Below are 19,487 nucleotides of genomic sequence, written 5' to 3'. Positions count from 1 at the left end.
GGAAAGGAGTAGGTCCGGTAAGGCCTGATTTGGGCCTCAATTTTCAACTTCATCTAACGAAAGATTTTAGACACTTTTTAAACACTTAAGTGTCTATTTCAATTGATTCAATTAGTTTATGGGAAATATTTTAACTGATTATGCTATTAAAAACGCTCCGATTCAAGCTTAAATAAGAAAAATCTATCGCCAAAAATCGTCACTTTTCAGATGATTTTTGTCAAAAATGAAAGTGGCCGCATTCGTGTTCATCCTCAACCTTTATATATATTATGAATTATCATCAAATACAACTTACATTTCAATATTATGGATGAACACGAATGCGGCCACTTTCATTTAAGACGGAAACAGTCTAAAATTTAACTAAAATGATCAAATTGTGAAGATTTCAGTAACTTAACACGACTTAATGATGCTAGTACATGATATATGTGCATTGTATTGTCAAAAACAGCCCATATTTATGTAGCAGAAGCATTCTACTTTTCAATCAACATCTTAACGATTACATATTCACAATTTTCTAAAACTGCTATATTTTGGGGCCAAAAAGGGTTCTTACTGAACCTACTCCTTTAGCTGTTTTTTTGGTTATTATCTTGAATATTATTATAGATAGAGATGAACTGTAAACTGCAATAATGTTCAGCAAAGTAAGATCTACAAATAAGTCAACATGACCAAAATGGTCAGTTGACCACTTTAGGAGTAATTGCCCTTTATAGTCAATTTTTAACCATTTTTCGTAAATCTTAGTTATCTTTTAGAAAAATTTTCTCCTCTGAAACTACTGGGCCTAATTTAACCAAACTTAGCCATAATCATCATTGGGGTATCTAATTAAAAAAATGTGTCCGGTAACTCGGCTAACAAACCAAGATAGCCGCCATGGCTAAAAATAGAACATGGGAGTAAAATGCAGTTTTTGGCTTATAACTCAAAAACCAAAGCATTAAGAGCAAATCTGACAGGAGACAAATTGTTGATCAGGTCACAATCTATCTGCCCTGGAATTTTCAGATGTATCGGATAATCGGTTGTTAGGTTGCTGCCCCTGAATTGGTAATTTTGAGGAAATTTTGCTGTTTTTTTGTTATTATCTTGAATATTATTATAGATAGAGATAAACTGTAAACAGCAATAATGTACAGCAAAGTAAGAACTAAAAATAATTCAGCATGACCAAAATAGTCAATTGACCCCCTAAGGAGTTATTGCCCTTCATAGTCAATTTTTAACATTTTTCTTAAAATTTGAAGATTTTCAATAACATTTTCCACAGAAAGTACTGTTATAGATAGAGATAATTGTAAGCAGCAAAAATGTTTAGTAAAGTAAGATCTACAAACACATCACCATCACCAAAACATAATTTTGTCATGAATCCATCTGTGTCCATTGTTTAATATTCACATAGACCAAGGTGAGCGACACAGGCTCTTTAGAGCCTCTAGTTTTTATTATCTTGTTTTTATATACAAGCATTATTGGTGAGACTTTTGTAGACAAAACGTGTGTCTTAATCTTTGATGAGATTTTTTTGTTGTTGTTGTCGCGTTTCATACTGTTTTACATTTGTAAAACACATTAGAGTTTATTGCGTTATTTTATCCAATGGTTTTGTGTCTACTAGATTAGATTGTTTGGTTTCCTTTTCAATTGAACATTACATTATTAACAGGAATATCTTGGTTTTGTTAATATATATTTTTTTGCTTTTAACAAATATCATAATCAGGATTTGGCACTGAAAGTATGAGAAAAACAACTTAACCTTTCTAAACTTGACTTGATTAATATCATTTGTACATTTGATAATGGCACGTGAATCTGACTACGAAGATATCAAAGGAAGAAGAAAACCCCAAACTATTGAAAATGTCAACATTTTTTACTTAATAAATAATTTGTTTCCATAGCAACCATTCAAAAGACAATAACAATCAAAACCAAGGAGTAAACAAGGACTCACAAAACCAAAGGACATTTACATCAACAGTTATAAATAATAATTAAGAAACAACACGAACTCCACTAAAAACCGGGAGTAAAATCAGGTGCTCCGGAAGGGTAAGCATTTCCTGCACCTTATACGGCACCCATCGTGTTATTCTTTGTTCAGTTTGGTAATGATGGGAGGTTATAATGACTGAGGAAGAATATCAGATATGATTTCTGACACACCTTTGTCATAATGGCCAATCATCTCATGATGGCGACCGTAAAATGTCTTGAGTGATGACCTTAATTTGATTGATTCATAGCCCTGTCTTAGCAACTTTTGAAAAGCAGTATTTCTCGTTCAACAAAATCAACGTACTTTGAGCTAGCTCTAGAGTAACGTATCAATTGAGACACATATACTCCATATGCTGGTGCCGCTGGGATGTTGCTACAAGGAAATGGAAAGTTGGCTACAGGAAAATTAAAATCATCGCGTTTGTAATAAATTGTGTTAAAAGTTTACAATACTACAAACAGACTGCAAAACACACACCAAAAAATGACTTGGGTTAGTGCAAACCGTAAAAATATATACCAATAAAAATTACTGCAATTAAAAGCTTGATATCATCAGTTTCTAATGAAAAAAGTTTAGACCAATGCATTATTCGATAGATACACAAATTAAAAATAATCAAAAAGTACGAAACAAGTGTTCAAAAGCAATTAAGACGATAACCCTATTTTTTCAACTTCAGAAGAAAATTGGTGTGCCAGCAAATTAGGACTGTAGCACCCTGAACAATAAGCAAATTCCATACTGTGTATTAAGCTAGCAAAGGCCTCATAGAACGTCATTAACACACATAGGACATGTTGCACTTGTGTTCAGTTAGGCGGTTACAAGCCCTCAATCAAGCACATTTGTATATAAAGCTCTCAAGTATTATTAACGATGGGGTGATATATTTACAATCTGTTGGTGCCGATGTTATTTTGGTCTAATAATGTGTGAATCTCACTATTAAAAAGAAAAATAACAAAAACATGGAACTGCATGATAATTCAAATCGAAAAGTTACTTATCAAATATTAAAACACATCAAACGAACGGAACTATCATTTTGAAATTATTATTTTGTTCTTTTCAATCCGACTCTGTCTTTTTCTGGAAAAATTCAGGGAATGAAGCAGATTGAACTGGATTCAATTATTTGAGATTTAATGAAACACATACAAACAAATAACACCACTTAATTCTAAACTTAGGGATTTCGTTACGCTATAAAAGCTGTTCATATTATATGTATAGAGTTAATAAGACACTAAATAATATTGGATAATCACACTTATGCAGGGACTACATGAACTTAACCATTAATTATTTTACAGCTTTTTTTGTCAACAGGCGACAATAAAACTGTTGTTATCTAATGTGGATCCTTAGGGGGTAGCTACTCTTCCACAAATCGAGGTTGATCGAAGAGGTTACAATAAATGACACACTCCTGCATAGCTTTTCATCAATGGTTTGTTTACATTATACAAAATTAACACTTTGTTTTCGTTTTGAAAAAAGACTAATCTAATATTGGAAAATTTGAATGATTGGGTTCAAGTAAAGTCACGGATGAGTGTATATACGTAGACAAAACGTGAGTCTAGCGTATCAAATTATAAGCCTGGTACCTTTGTTAAATACAAAAAAATAGGGGCGAAAGATACCAGAGGAACAGTCAAACTCATAAATAGAAAATAAACTGACAACGCCATGGCTAAATATGAAAAAAAAACAATATAAATACTCAAGACTGAGCAACACGAACCCCAACAAACACTAGGGGTGATCATGCTCATGTTATAACAAACCCGGTAAAACGTATATTTCGGTAGGTCACATTCATGAAAAGGGAAGGGTATTACAGTTACAACGTAAGAAACATAATTATTCGATATCATCTGTGAAACGGATATTCCATAACGGTCAACCAACTCGTGATGGCGTCCGTAAAATTTACGAAGAAATGATTTCAGCTTTACCAGTTTGATAGCTTCCTTGTGAGTAGCAATCCTCTATCAAGGAAATCATGATAGGACAAACAAGTATTATCCATATACTTTTACAGCGTCAAAGGAAGATATGTAAATAAAAGGAAAGATGGGGTAAAATACATTGAGACAAAAAAAAAATATAGTGATCACAATGTGGTCTCTATTTTTATTTGTTGGTGTCCTTTCTACTTCAGCATGGAAAATGTACTATTTTTATTCCTATAATGAAAGCAAGCATGCAGCAATTAAGATCAATAATTTCTGAGACAACAAGTATTCATTTCATGAGAATTTATATATAAATATTTCTCTGGCCATACGCGTGTCTGGAGTACAAACTTATAAACTTGTTGTTTACACGTCTAACAAGTCGTGTGAGTGACCTGAAAAAGGAACAACATGCTTAACAGCAAACAACTTCATTTAGTATAACACTAAGAGCAAAGCTGACGACAATGATAAAGGGAAAAATCAAAGATGATTGGTAACTATTTGTTTTAAAAGAAATCACATTTGTTTTTATTTTGGTTGATGTTGTTCGCTAAATATTCGATTGAAAGGAACATTAGCTGTTAAATCCACTGCATGTTTCATATTCTCAAATTTCATGTAACTTTTAATAAAGCTTTATCTAGAACTACAAAGACCAATTGGTTTGTTAACCCGTTATAATTATAAATAAAAATAAGCAGGTAAATATACAAAATGGGCAGGTATCCACGTGCAGTAGCACACAGAAAATTATATAAATATCAATGTTAATCATTTTCTCCCGTTTTGTGTATGACTGATTTTCTCGCGTTTTGAATAAAAAAAATCGGGGCTTTTGATGCTGTTTCCATCGTTCCAATTTTTCAACGACTGGACTGACTGACCCTATGCGTAACCTTTCACCATGAAATGTTGACTAAAGGTCGCATGAAAACGGATTGATAAGAGGTTGAATTATTGACTTCCAAGCCAATCACAAAATTATTTAAAGCTCATCAATCGCCCTAGGGCACCGAGCCGACCCTGCGAGGGATGTACATCCAGTAAATGACGTTAAACACTTCCATCATCCACGCCAATAAAACATGAAACATCAGCTAACTAACCTGACTGAGTGTGCACAGGCTGAAATATCTCGCCTTCTTTATTAACCATTAATATTATGTTGATAGTCCGTAATATAAAGCTTTACTACAACTAACACATGGATATGTAAACTTTACATGATCCAAGAAAATGAGGTCAAGGTCATATAAACCAAATGAGAAATACATGAACACCTTACTATCGTTCAACATACGTAATATAATTGACGTTCTAAGAACGTACTTAACCAAAAAGACTAAACATTGACCAATGAACTATGAACATGAGGTCAATATTAGATGAACCAAGCAAGGCAGACATGTACAGCTTTCAATCCTTTCAAGCAACAAACATAGTTAACCTATTGTTTATTGTTTAAATAAAATAAGACAAAAACATGAAAGATAAGCATGGAGCAATGAACTGTAAAAATGAGGTTAAGGACCACTAAAATCTACGAGACTGACATGTACATCATCAAATACTTTCATACACCAAATATAGTTGAACTCATAATAAATTTCAAAAATGTAATTTTGACCAGTGAACCATGAAAATGAGGTCAAGGTCAGATGACACCTACCAGTTTGACATGTACACCTTACAATCATTCCATATACCAAATATAGTAGACCTGTTGCATACAGTATAAGAAAAGCAGACCAAAACACAAAAACGTAATTATAACCACTGAACCATGACAATGAGGTCAATGTCAGATGACTCATGCCAGTTGGACCTGTACGCCTAACAATCCTTCCATACACCAAATATACTAAACCTAGTGCTTATAGTATCTGACTTGACCATGAAAGCTTAACCTTGTTCACTGATCCATAAACTGAGGTCGAGGTCAATTAAAAACTGTCTGGCTGACATGGGGACATTGCAAGGTACATGTATGCACTCATACCAAATAAAGTTAGCCTATTACTCATAATAAGAGAGAAATAAACATTACAACAAATCTTATCTTTTTTTAAAGTAGTCACTGAACCATGGAAATGAATTCAAGGACAAATGACAGTCGGAAACTTCATAACATAGGGCATCTATATACGAATTATGAAGCATCCCGGTCTTCTGCCTTCTAAAATTCAAAGCTTTTAGAAGTGAATAACCGCCGCCGACGCCGGATCACTATCCCTATGTCGAGTTTCAACGGCAGAAGTCGCAGGCTCGACAAAAAACGAAATGTTATAGCAATACTTTGTTTTAATCAATGTTTGAAACAAGACAACACAAAAATCATATTTAATTCATAGCTGATGTCCCTTTAGATACCATCTTTAAGCTTTATAAGATGCATGCATGAACTTTTAATTGAATGATTTACCATCAGTAATTTGTCAAAAACGAGATAGGAAAAGTATTATACATAAAGGGATATCATATATTTCCGGAATCATTGGACAGTACGAAAGACAACTGCAACCACGTATATGCACCAACACTCACCTCTTCTCACAAAAACTTAAAAGTACGAACAAAAAAGAAAAACTTATAAGTACGAACAAAAAAGAAAAACTTAAAAGTATAAACAAAAACGAAAGACATAGATTAACAAACACAAATAAACAAATATGACCCAGATAACATGACTAACTTCGACAAAGAAATAAAAATCTTCAAATAACTAGGAAAGCAGGGTGATAATGTACTCAATAATACTGGAATCTAACTTACGTATGCAATGATGTTGGTGATGTGTCAAGGTTCCTGGGGTGACAACTACCCATTAAGAATAAAGAACAAAAGAGGAACGAAAGATACCGGAGGGGTAGTCAAATACATAGATTAAATAAACTGACAACGCCATGGCTAAACATAAAAAGACAAACAGACATATAATAATACAGACAAAACATAAAAAACTAAAGACTAAGAAACACGAACCCCACCAAAAACTTAAGGTGATCTCAGGTGCTCGGGAAGGGTAAGCATAGCCTGATCCACATGTGGCACAAGTTTGTTATTAAGTAAAGACCATAATAAGTGTTATTTTCTGGTTATATGAGAAGACAGATCTAAAAAATGCTTTGAGAATATCAAACTAGTATATAGGGTCACTGTACGTTTTTTTCGACTAAAATATAAAACAGCAACATTCCATATGGATTCTTTCAGAACGTGCACTATTTCAGAGTTACCTCCCCTTAAATTGCCATATCAAAGACAGTTTAAAAAAATCGAGCAAAAATAATCTACAGTTGTATAAATATTTATATCTATGAGTAAAAATCTTATAAATTTGTTCTTTTAAATTCAATATAAAAAAGAAGATGTGGTATGATTGCCAATGAGACAACTGTCCACAAGAGACCAAAATGACACAGACATTAACAACTATGGGTCACCGTACGGCCTTCAACAATGAGCAAAGCCCATACCGCATAGTCAGCTATAAAAAGCCCCGATATGACAATGTAAAACAATTCAAACGAGAAAACTAACGGCCTTATTTATATAACGAAAAACAAATATGTAACACATAACCAAACGACAACCACTGAATTACAGGCTCCTTACTTGGGACAGGAACATACATAAATAACGTGGCGGGGTTAAACATTTTAACGGGATCCAAACCCTCCCCCTAACCTGGGACAGTGGTATGACAGTACAACATAAGAACGAACTATAAAAATCAGTTGAAAGGCTTAACTCATCAGATGGACAAAAATACAAGTGGACGTGGCTGGGTACATGTACATCCCGACAACAAAAAGACACTAGGAACAGATCTGAGAGTACTCGCAGTTATCTTACAGCTAGTTCAAAGCCACTATCAACTAATAAAAAAAATCATGCATCTAAGACTAAACTATCAATCCGTACACATCCAACATCCAATGGATTTAGTGTAGAGACGTCATAAACAGTCAGAGAAAAGCATGACCTTGTGCAATGCCAATATACAGGTATCGATAGATTGTAGATCCATCAATGTATATATGCATATAACATACAAGTAATATCTAGTTTGCTTTTAATTTACTGATAACAAAATCAATATTTAAACCAATTAAAAACAATATTCAATGATATTATAACAGTGTGGAATTGGTAACCTTTTAGAATAAGTTTATTTAAAGGAGCAATAAGTTTACAAGGATCATTTCTAAATTTCCGGGCACGGTTAACAACATTTCCGTAAAAATGAGGATGTGCTATCCCGTTTGAAATAAGTTTTCTACAGGCACAACCAAACTTCAAAACCAAATCTTTATATCTATGGGAAAAGTTCATATTAGTCATCTGCATTCTTCAATATTGTGTTGCTAATTTGATTGAAAATCTGGACCTAAGTTTTCTTAGTTAACAATCCAAGCTGGCGAAAGTCACCCATACCAACTCTTTGGGTATCATTCGGAAGACATTTATTGTCGAAATAAGCATTTGGTGCAATCCAATTTGCATTGTTAAAATTACAGTTTAGTTTTAAAGAACGAAACACACAGACAGTATATCATTGTTTCGTAGGGAAAACAAGCTTCAATTTTACCAAAAGTGAACATGCAAAAAACAAATCTAAAAAAATTTAAATCAAGAAAGCGAATAACCATTAAAGCTATGTAGTAGATATCTATTTCTCAAACCGGATAAAAATACAAAGGGTACAAATCAAACATTTTTGTTAACCATTATCTTTTCCAAGTAAATCATACTCATTATAAAATGTAATAAATGTAACTAAAAGTTATGACACATAAAATGTACATTTGTATTTTAGTTACTGATAAAAATACAATGTCTTGTCTTAATCCAATTCTGTTAACTTATTACCAACACGTTTGTTATATTCAACGTGTTTTATTTTCTCCCTTCTTGCCTTTTAAAACTTTGATTTAGCCTTGTTATCTTTTTTAACTCTCGTTACTTATCAGTCTTTTGTATACGAAACGTACTTTATGCGTAACAAACTATAGCCCACGTATATGTGATGATTATTTTTTTGTTTGAATTTGTTTTTCTTTGGTTAGTTTCTTATATTGTTTCATTGTAGAGGCATTGAAAGTAATTCATTGAAGTGTTCAATTCATATTTTCTTTTCAATTGTGTTATTGTAGTGAAATGGGTTACACTACATTAAAATGTTCAATTTATATTTCCTTTTCATTTGGCCCTGGCATTGTTTGCTGTGATATTTTAGTTTATAACAAAAAATGATTTCGCACTAAAAGTATGAGACAAACAACTTAACCTTTCTAAAGGTTGCTGGATTATTATCATTCTGATATTTGATGATGCCACGTGAATCTCACTACGAGTATATAAAAGGAAAGAAGACACTGCATCGTTAACAGTATTAACTCATCATGGCTTTGCTTTCCACCATCGTTAAAGTAGTAAGAAGATATATAAAGAAAAATCAGTTCGACATGTCTAAATTTGAGGAAGATTTTCAGGAGTTATTTGACTTGATTATAGAGGGTCATTTTGCAGAGGCTCAAGAGCAACTGATGACATACAGTGATGTTAATTTTAAGAACTCTGCAAAGTCTACTTTACTGATGACCGCATGTCAGTCAACTGCAAATAAAAACGAAATTCTTAGATTTGTACAGTTTTTATTGCAAAAAGGTGCTTACATCATGACAAAGGATGCAACGGGAAGAACGGCTATAGACTACTGTGAACAAAATGAACTCTTTCAAGTAGAGATGTTGTTGTGTCAAACAATGGACTGCATTTTTGCGGAAAATATCTTTAAATCTTTCTAGATAGTGGTTATTTCATCAGTATGGATTGTAATTAATTCCATGTTTGCAAAAACATTTGTGTATCATACTTGAAAAGCAGATTCAAGTTCGGTTTCGATGACAGCAATGATGTCGTTTGAAAATTTACAAAGGAGCATGCCTTTTGATTCGCAAGAAGAACGATGTATGGAAAGTTGTTTTTATACTTGAAGGCTCACGTATGTTTCATTATGTATGGAGTCGCATCTTCGAATGTACTCACAGGAACAGAATAAAGTGACTTCAAGAAATATTTACATAAACACAGTGATCTCTATATATATTCCAATGGAAAAATCGTTTATTCTTTGAAATGTTTTATAGGCTGATCGACACGAATGTTAAATTTGTATGTACTTATATTTTAGAATATATTATTAAAACGTTTTCAAATAAATAGTTTCATACAATAGTTAAACGTTTTACTTTCATCCGTGTAACCATTTGACCAATTATCCTTTTCACTGTTTCACTGTATTTCAGATTTATTCTTTATCAGAAATGCAGTTTTAAAATAATGCAAGCAGACTACAAAACAAACACTGAAAACATAAAAGACAAAAACGACGTGGGTGAGTGCATCCGTTAAAACATATACCTTTAGATTCACAAATGAATGATTTGAAAGCTTGAAATAAAATACCAGCAATTTATAATAAAAAAATAGACAAATGTATGATTCGAGAAACACAGAAATTGAAATATAAATTATCAAAACGTATGAAATAAAAAATTCAAAAACAATTCAAACAAAGAAAACTATTTTTAAACTTGGGAATAACTTTGGTGCTCCAGAAAATATAGATTGAACAAACCCAAACCAATCAGTAAATTTCATAACCTGTAGTAAGCTATAAAATGACACAGAGGACTTCCTCTACACACTAGGGACTTGGTTCACTATTGCACAGTTTAATCATAAGTCCTTAACATGCGTATATGAAGCGCAAGCTCCAAACTATTCTATCATCAGGTTGATATGTTTTAAATATGTTTTTGCCGATGTAAAATTGTTCTAATAATCTCACAATCAAAGACAAATATCAATTACATCAAACTCCAAGAGAAATTAAATTCGCAAAGTACCTTATCAAATGATCAAACACATCGACCGAACGGAAAACAACTGTCACATGAAATGATTGAAGTATGTTTTGTTAATCTCAACCGACACTTTAGTTATTTCTAGTAAAATTCAAGCAATGGAACAGATATCACCAGTATCAAATATTTCAGGTTAAATAAAACACATACAAATAAATAGCAACACTTAACGTAGGGCTTTCATAACGCTTTAAGGATGTACTTAAAAGGAGAAAATCAATGGTGGTATGATACCTAATATGGGAAGCTTTACATGCACCTTTTACTTGTGAGTATTACCGATGTTATTTCAACTGATTAGGCGGAGCTTATGTTTTAATTTGCATAAGGGCAGTTATTTTGAGATGTGTGTGATTAGGATGATTGTCGTTACAAGACTAATTGAATTCTAGTCACTAATCAGTGTCACCAAACGCATATACAAAAGAACTGATTGTAGGATATGGGGCGAATAACTGGACACTTCATTGATGATCTTATCCCAGAACACCTGTTTATAGATGGACTTGTCTTAAATGAGCGAACTTCTTAAACTCCGCCCAGTCAAGTGAAATAAATCGAGTAATACACTCATGTCATGTGTTACAATTTCTTGTTATCAATTCAATATTAACAGAAATGAAATATTCTGAGTGGATTGAGTCTCCAAAACACTTTTTATGAGAACATCTCCTTGAAATATGACTCTACCATAAATAGTAGTTGACAGAACAAGCCATACTTAGTGTTTTGTGGAGCTTGTTCTCCTTATTTCTTATTGGGACAGTGGTATGACTGTACAAAATAAGAACCAACTATAAAAATAAGTTTAAAAAGGCTTAACTCATCAGATGGACAAAAATACAAGTGGACGTGGCTGGGTACATGTACATCCCGACAACAAAAAGACACTAGGAACAGATCTGAGAGTACTCGCAGTTATCTTACAGCTAGTTCAAAGCCACTTACAACTAATAAAAAAATCATGCATCTAAGACTTAACTATCAATCCGTACACATCCAACACCCAATGAATTTAGTGTAGAGACGTCATAAACAGTCAGAGAAAAACATGACCTTGTGCAATGCCAAGTTACAGGTATCGACAGATTGTAGATTCATCAATGTATATATGTATATAACATACTAGTAATATTTAGTTTGCTTTTAATTTACTGATAACAAAATCAATATTTGTACCAATAAAACAATATTCAATGATATTATAACAGTGTGGAATTGGTCATCTTTTAGAATAAGTCTATTTAAAGGAGCGATAAGTTTACAAGGATCATTTCTAAATTTCCGGGCACGGTTAACAACATTTCCGAAAAAATGAGGATGTGCTATCCCGTTTGAAATAAGTTTTCTACAGTTTTTATTGCAAAAAGGTGCTTACATCATGACAAAGGATGCAACGGGAAGAACGGCTATAGACTACTGTGAACAAAATAAACTCTATCAAATAAAGCTGTTGTTTTGTCAAACAATGGACTCCATTATTGCGGAAAATATCTTTAAATCTTTCTAAATAGTTGTTATTGCATCAGTATGGATTGTAATTAATTTCATGTTTGCAAAAAACATTTGTGTATCATACTTGAAAAGCCGATTGAAAGCAATGATGTCGTTTGGCCATTGACAAAGGAGCATGCCTTTGGAACTATTTATGGAAAGTTTTTGATACTAAAATACGCACGTATGTTTCATTCGATGTACTCACAGGAACAGAATAAAGTGACTTCAAAGAATATTTCCATAAACACAGTGATCTCTATAACTATTTCAATGAAAAATCTTTTTTTAAATGTTTTATAGGCTGATTGACACGAACATTGAATTTGTATGTACTTATATTTTAGACTATATTATTAAAACGTTTTCAAATAAATAGTTTCATACAATTGTTAAACATGTAACTTTATACTTTCATCAGTGTAACCATTTGACCAATTATCCTTTTTATTGTTTCACTGTATTTCAGATTAAAAGAGGGACGAAAGATACCAAAGGGACGGTCAAACTCATAAATCTAAAACAAACTGACAACGCCATGGCTAAAAATAAAAAAGACAAACAGAAAAACAATAGTAGCTATGTCAGGAAAAAAATTAAAGTTTACTTTCCATGTATTTTTTCTAAATATTCAATAATGTATGACCTTCACCTGTCTCAAAACACCAAGCAATTTGATTGGTTGTCTCTTGAAACTATTAAATTCCCCTTTCCAAAAATTTGATATCAAAGGGACTTTCCATTCAAAGTGTTTTAGCCAAGAGAGGTAACTCTAATTTGTTTTTGTTCAAATCATTGAATGATTGACACTTTGCTTTTATAGTCTGTTTCTTCAAATTAGTTCTGCAAAGTTAAGGTAACATTTTATTGATAACAATATATATATTGATTGTTTTAAATATATATTGAACAAATATTAAAATATGATTTTTACAATCTTAATTGCGTTTTTTTTATATTTGAAAAATATGTATCTACATTTTATCACATGATTGAAACCCAACTGTCTTTTTTTAAATACTGGTAGAATATATCTATTTCAATACCCTTTATCATGTTTATAACTAATTGTTCGGTGTGAGCCAAGACTGTGATGAAGAACTTACCTTGACCTATAATGGTTTACTTTTATAAATTGTGACTTTGACAGAGAGTTGTCTCATTTGCACTTATACCACATCTTCTTTGATCTATTATGTTATAATGCACCTTGTATTATAAAAAAGAATGTTAATAAGGAAGCGCCGTTTCTTGTTGTATATCACTTCTGCTTTTTATTTATTATTTTGTACATAAATCAGGTTTATTCTTTTCTTCATTCTTATAAATCATTTTATAAGTATCAATTAAAGGCATTTCAATTACTATGGAGTATGGATTTTCCCCATTGTTGAAGGTGCTATGATAAATTGCTCAATAAATATTGAAACCATGAATTAAAAAATGCAATCACATACATTTTTTCTTTCATTATAGAGGTCTGTTCCTTAATACTGTTTAGTTGAAACGGTTTTGTTATTTAATATAAGCCAGATCTCCAATTATATACTTATAAACGAATGAGAGCTGTGTGGAATTTATGGATTAATGAATAAGTAAAAGTAATATTGTTTTTTTTTTACAACATTGACTACACATGAGAGTGTTGCAAATACGATAATACTATAAATATCAACAATAGTGACAGATTAGCCATGCTTGACTTCAATCGGAATATATAAAATACAAGATGTGGTATTATTGCCACGGTGATATATCCACCAGAACCCACAATGTCACAGTTATATTCATTCACAACTGTAGGTTACTATTTTTTTTTTCATTAACTGTAGGTTACTGAAGAGCCTTTAGTTTTCGCAGTAGTGTAGTGTTAAAAAAATCTTAACTCTATATAAAAACATCAAATGTTCCAAAAATTGGTGAGTCAAAAATTTATATATTTCAAAAAAGACAAAAAATAACCAAATGTTGATAAATATTTTCTTGAACCTAATTGTAAATACTACTATTTATTAATTGTTCTGTAATTTATCATAATTAAATATTAGGTTAAATAATTATTAGTATAAATGAAATAACAAGCTTATTCAAGGGAGATAACAATTGCAGTTCTGGTCAATTCTTGTGTAGATTTCGCTCACAATAAATCACAATAAATCTATTCATTCATTAATATTTACATCATGTACTATTATTATTGTTATTGTAACAATTTATTTTTTACACAAACATGTACACCCCCCTCTTTTAACGAGGATCAATCGACAGCTGTTACTTTGATTAAATAAACACTGTCGTTATTTAAAAAAACAGATTTATATTGACATGATGTGTATTGAAGTTCACTGAATACATGTGTGGTTGAATCAGTATTTGACCCCATACTACACATTACAACCGATGGAGTCACCTAATATATCCACCCCCTTTTTAAACAAAGCTAGTTACACACAGTTAGTCTATTCAAATATCTTCAATTATGCTTTCATACTAATATATTAACTGATTACATTAATAAGGTGAGTTGTTATTATATCAAATATATTTCAGCCATTTACACATAACCAAAAAAAAAATGGACTATAATGTCAAGGGAGACAACTATCGACATCTTTTTGAAAAAGATTCATTTAGAGATAATTACACATTTTACTTAAAATTAATTGATATGAAATGTCTTAGATCATCATTTAGTACATGTCTTTAAAAGGTTTTTGAAGGGAGAAACGATAAACAAATTAATTTGCCTATATAATTCAACAACGTCACCGTTGATTCATTTCAACAAAAAGTAAACCTTAATAACAACACTTTGACACTTTTGTTTGTTACAAAACATATTTAAATCGTTCATATTATGCTTAAAGATTGTTACAAAAGTGTAATTTTGAGAAAGTATCGCTTGCCTACCTCAGTTTAGTGATCGGTAAAATATTCCCTGTGGAAAGTAAAACACGTGGTATCGTAAACGGTTCAAGGCCAAATTTGTTATATAGTTATCGTTCTTGAAGAACTCTTTTGTGTACCTCCTTTGGTCTCCTGACGATGCTAACAATAGTACACACGACACAACATAGAAAACTAAAGAATAAACAACACGAACCCCACCAAAAACTAGGGGTGATCTCAGGTGCTCCGGAAGGGTAAGCAGATCCTGCTCCACATGTGGCACCCGTCGTGTTGCTTATGTGATTACAAATCCGGTAAATAGTCTAATTCGGTAGGTCATATTTATGAAAGGGAAGGGGATTGTATTTACGACGTAAGGAACATATCCGATATCATTTGTGAAACGGTTATTCCATAACGGTCAACCAACTCGTGATGGCGTCCGTAAAATTTACGAAGGGATGATTTCAACTTCACCATTTGGAATTCTTGGTTTAATAACTTCCTTGTGAGCAGCAAACCTCTATCAAGAAAATCATGATAGGAAATGCAAGCACGGGAATATCGTATCAATTGGGAGATATAATACTTTATCAGAAATGTAGTTTTCCAAATATTGAATCAACATCCGTTTAAGGCTTTGTTGACTGAAATTAATTACTATGTAGCTTTAAAACTACAAATAGGAAGACAAACGAGTGATTCAAAATTAACGAGGTACGTATTTATATATTGTGCGTACTAAAAAGTAAAATCACAAAAATACTGAACTTAGAGGAAAATCTAATCGGAAAGTCCATAATCACATGGCAAAATCAAATATCAAAACACATAAAAACGAAAGGACAAGAACTGTCATATTCCTGACTTGATACAGGCATTTTCAAATGTAGAAAATGGTGGATTAAACCTGGTTTTACAGCTCTAACCCTCTCACTTTGATGAAAGTCTCATCAAGTTCTGTTATATTTACAATGATGCGTGAACTAAACAGATATGCTAAATAAAATAGTCAAAATATGGGTACAGCAGTCATCTACTAAAATATAGATATAAAACAAAACATAGACAAATTAGTTTGCAGCAGAACACTGAACTGTTCTTACGAAAATAGTAATTATAAGAATTATCAAAATCAACTAAATAGTAATTATCTGACATTGTTATCTGCACTGTAAAGAATAATTTATATACCATTTTATTTTATAATGATAATGCCGTATGTGTTTAGACAAAATAAAATAAATATAAAAATGTGTGTCAAATAGAAAATAAGTTCACGTCTATTGTGTTTTTTTATCAGATTTTGTTTTATATTATTATTATACTTTTCATTTTGACATTTCATGAAAAACGTGATTTTAACGATTAAAAGAGAAGCAATGACAAACACGTTTTCAAACAAGCATGGCTTTTCTTTCTAACATAACCAAAGTTTGTTTTCTTCAAAAGATGAAAAAAAACCTTTTCTTATATATATGTTGGTGCGTTCAAGGATTTACATTCGTCAGGAACTTCAAACCCCAATAATTGGAAACTTAGGATTTATAAATATTTTAATACTTATATACGACCACAAGAAATCATAAAGCAATAGCTTTATCCACTTAAGGTCAATTTACCTGCCAGTTCTTGTTTATTAACGATATTTGACATGTGACGAAATCACAAGATTGTATCTTCATGTATATAAAAAGTAAGCAATAACATTATAGAATAATCATGGTTCTCATATCTAACATTATTAAAGAAGTAAAATGATGCTTAAAGAAAAGTCAATTTGTTATGTTGAAATGTGAGGAATATTTTCATGAGCTATTTGATTTAGTTATTGACGGTAATTGTGTACAGGCTCAAGAAAGAATGGTGGCATATAGGGATGTCAATTTCAAGATCTCTTCAAAGTCTACTTTACTTATTACCACATGTCAGTCAACAACGAATTAAAAAGATATTCTAACATTTGTACAGTTCTTATTACAGAAAGGTGCTTACATTAAAAAAAAAGATGCATCGGGAAGAACAGCTATTGATTATTGCGAACAAAATAAACTTTTTTAAAGTTAAAATGTTAATGTGTGTAACACTAGACTCCATCATTGCTGAAAATATTCGTAATTGTTTCTGAATATTGTGTTTATACCTTTACTATGGTTTTTATTGAACATTATAGTGCCAACCTTGGGGAAGACATGTTTACAACATACTTAAAAATCAGAAGATGTGAATTTTGAAGATGTTTTACGTCCGATAACCAGATAATAATTTGTATGAAAGCAAAATAATGGTTAGGTAATTACAACGTTAACGTGACATGACTTTTTGATTGGCATGAAGGATATGTAATGAAAATCGGATTTTCTAGTCAACGTATCTTGTTACGTTGTGTATGAAGTCCATTTATTGTGTGTAGTATTTGAACTGTTAAGACTAGAAGTGACTTTACTAAACTATTTTATATTAAACTGTTATATATATGTGAATAAATATATATTTTATATTTTATTTTTGTTTTACATTATTTACTTGTACAAGCCTTTAGATATAATCATAATGTTTGATAATTCACATAGATTAAAAAAAAATCAAAGTTTAAAAAGTATGCAATTTATTATTGGCTCAATGTTCTGCCAAACCTGTTCCGCATTACATCTTATTATTGTTGACCAATGTACAAATACTATTTCATCAGTCAGTTTCTATATTAACTGATACTCATCAAGGATTATAAGTTAGTACGCCAGAGAAAGATAAAGATAAAGACTTTTTACACATGTGCCGGCCACGTCCACTTGTATTTTTGTCCATCTGATGAGTTAAGCCTTTTTCATCTGATTTTTATAGTTCGTTCATAAGTTGTACTGTTATACCACTGTCCCAGGTTAGGGGAGGGTCGGGATCCCACTAACATGTTTAACCCCGCCACATTATGTATGTTTGTGCCTGTCCCAAGTCAGGATCCTATAATTCAGTATTGGTTGTTTGTTTATGTGTTATATATATGTTTTTCGTTCATATTTTATATAAATAAGGCCGTTAGTTTTCTCGTTTGTTTTTACATTGTCATTTCAGGGCCCTTTATAGCTGACTATGCGGTATGGGCTTTTCTCATTGTTGAAGGCCGTACTGTGACCTATATTTGTTAATTTCTGTGTAATTTTGGTCTTTTGTGGACGGTTGTCTCATGTGCAATCATACCACATCTTCTTTTTTTTTTATTTATCAGAAAACAAATATCCAGAGAAGCAACACGGGCTGACTACGGCAAATTGAAAATGATAGTGCAAGTTTCAAGTTTAAAGTTTTTGGTCAAGGTAGTTTTTGATGAAGTTGAAGTCAAATCAACTTGCAACTTAGTGTACATGTTCCCTATGATATTATCCTTTAATGGTAATGCCAAATTAGAGTTTAAAGGCCAATTTCACGGCCCACTGAACATAGAAAATGATAGTGCGAGTGGGGCATTCGTGTACTATGAACACATTCTTGGGTTTTTTTAAAATGTTATTTACTGTGTGATTGTATTTTCAATCTAATTTAATCTAAAAATTTTTTTTTTTTATAAATTTCTATTTTACAAAAGCAAAATAAATTTAGAGTAAAACAGCATAGTTAAAGCCGTTAACTATTGGTATACATATATTCTCTAGCCTTTCAAAATGACAAAATAGAAAAAAAGCAAAACAAAAATATAAAAATAGTTCATAGATACTGTCGAAGTCAAACCGTATCCAAAAAAAGACAAGGGCTCAAACGGCACCAACTAGTACAATACAGGAATTAATGGTTGACACATAGAAGTGTCTTGTCTGAATAAAAAACATCAAAACATAGCATCTATAATTCTGGACAATCATGTATTATTTGCAATTGTTGAAATTGAAAAAGGAAGACATCAGTCTGTAAATTATGAAAAATGTGCAAGGATCAATGTACCATGACTGAAATTAAGGGGCCAACAATAATCCTTGGAAACAAGATATGCCAATGCCGATGCCAATAAAAGTGCATAACAAATATCATATATTTATGATTAGGTGATCCCGTAAACTGAAATAATCACCAGCTTTAAAACAAAAATGTTGACGCCGAACCCGACTAAGGACGCCTGCGGAAACATAAGAAAGAAGTCTCGCTATGTGACTCCATCAAGATGAGACAATTAAAGCAAACCCAAAAAAT

The sequence above is a fragment of the Mytilus edulis genome, chromosome 1 (assembly GCF_963676685.1).
Source record: "Mytilus edulis chromosome 1, xbMytEdul2.2, whole genome shotgun sequence".
NCBI classification, from domain to species: Eukaryota; Metazoa; Mollusca; class Bivalvia; order Mytilida; family Mytilidae; genus Mytilus; species Mytilus edulis.
The sequence above is the reverse complement of the archived record's forward strand: the minus strand, read 5'-3'. Positions refer to the sequence as shown.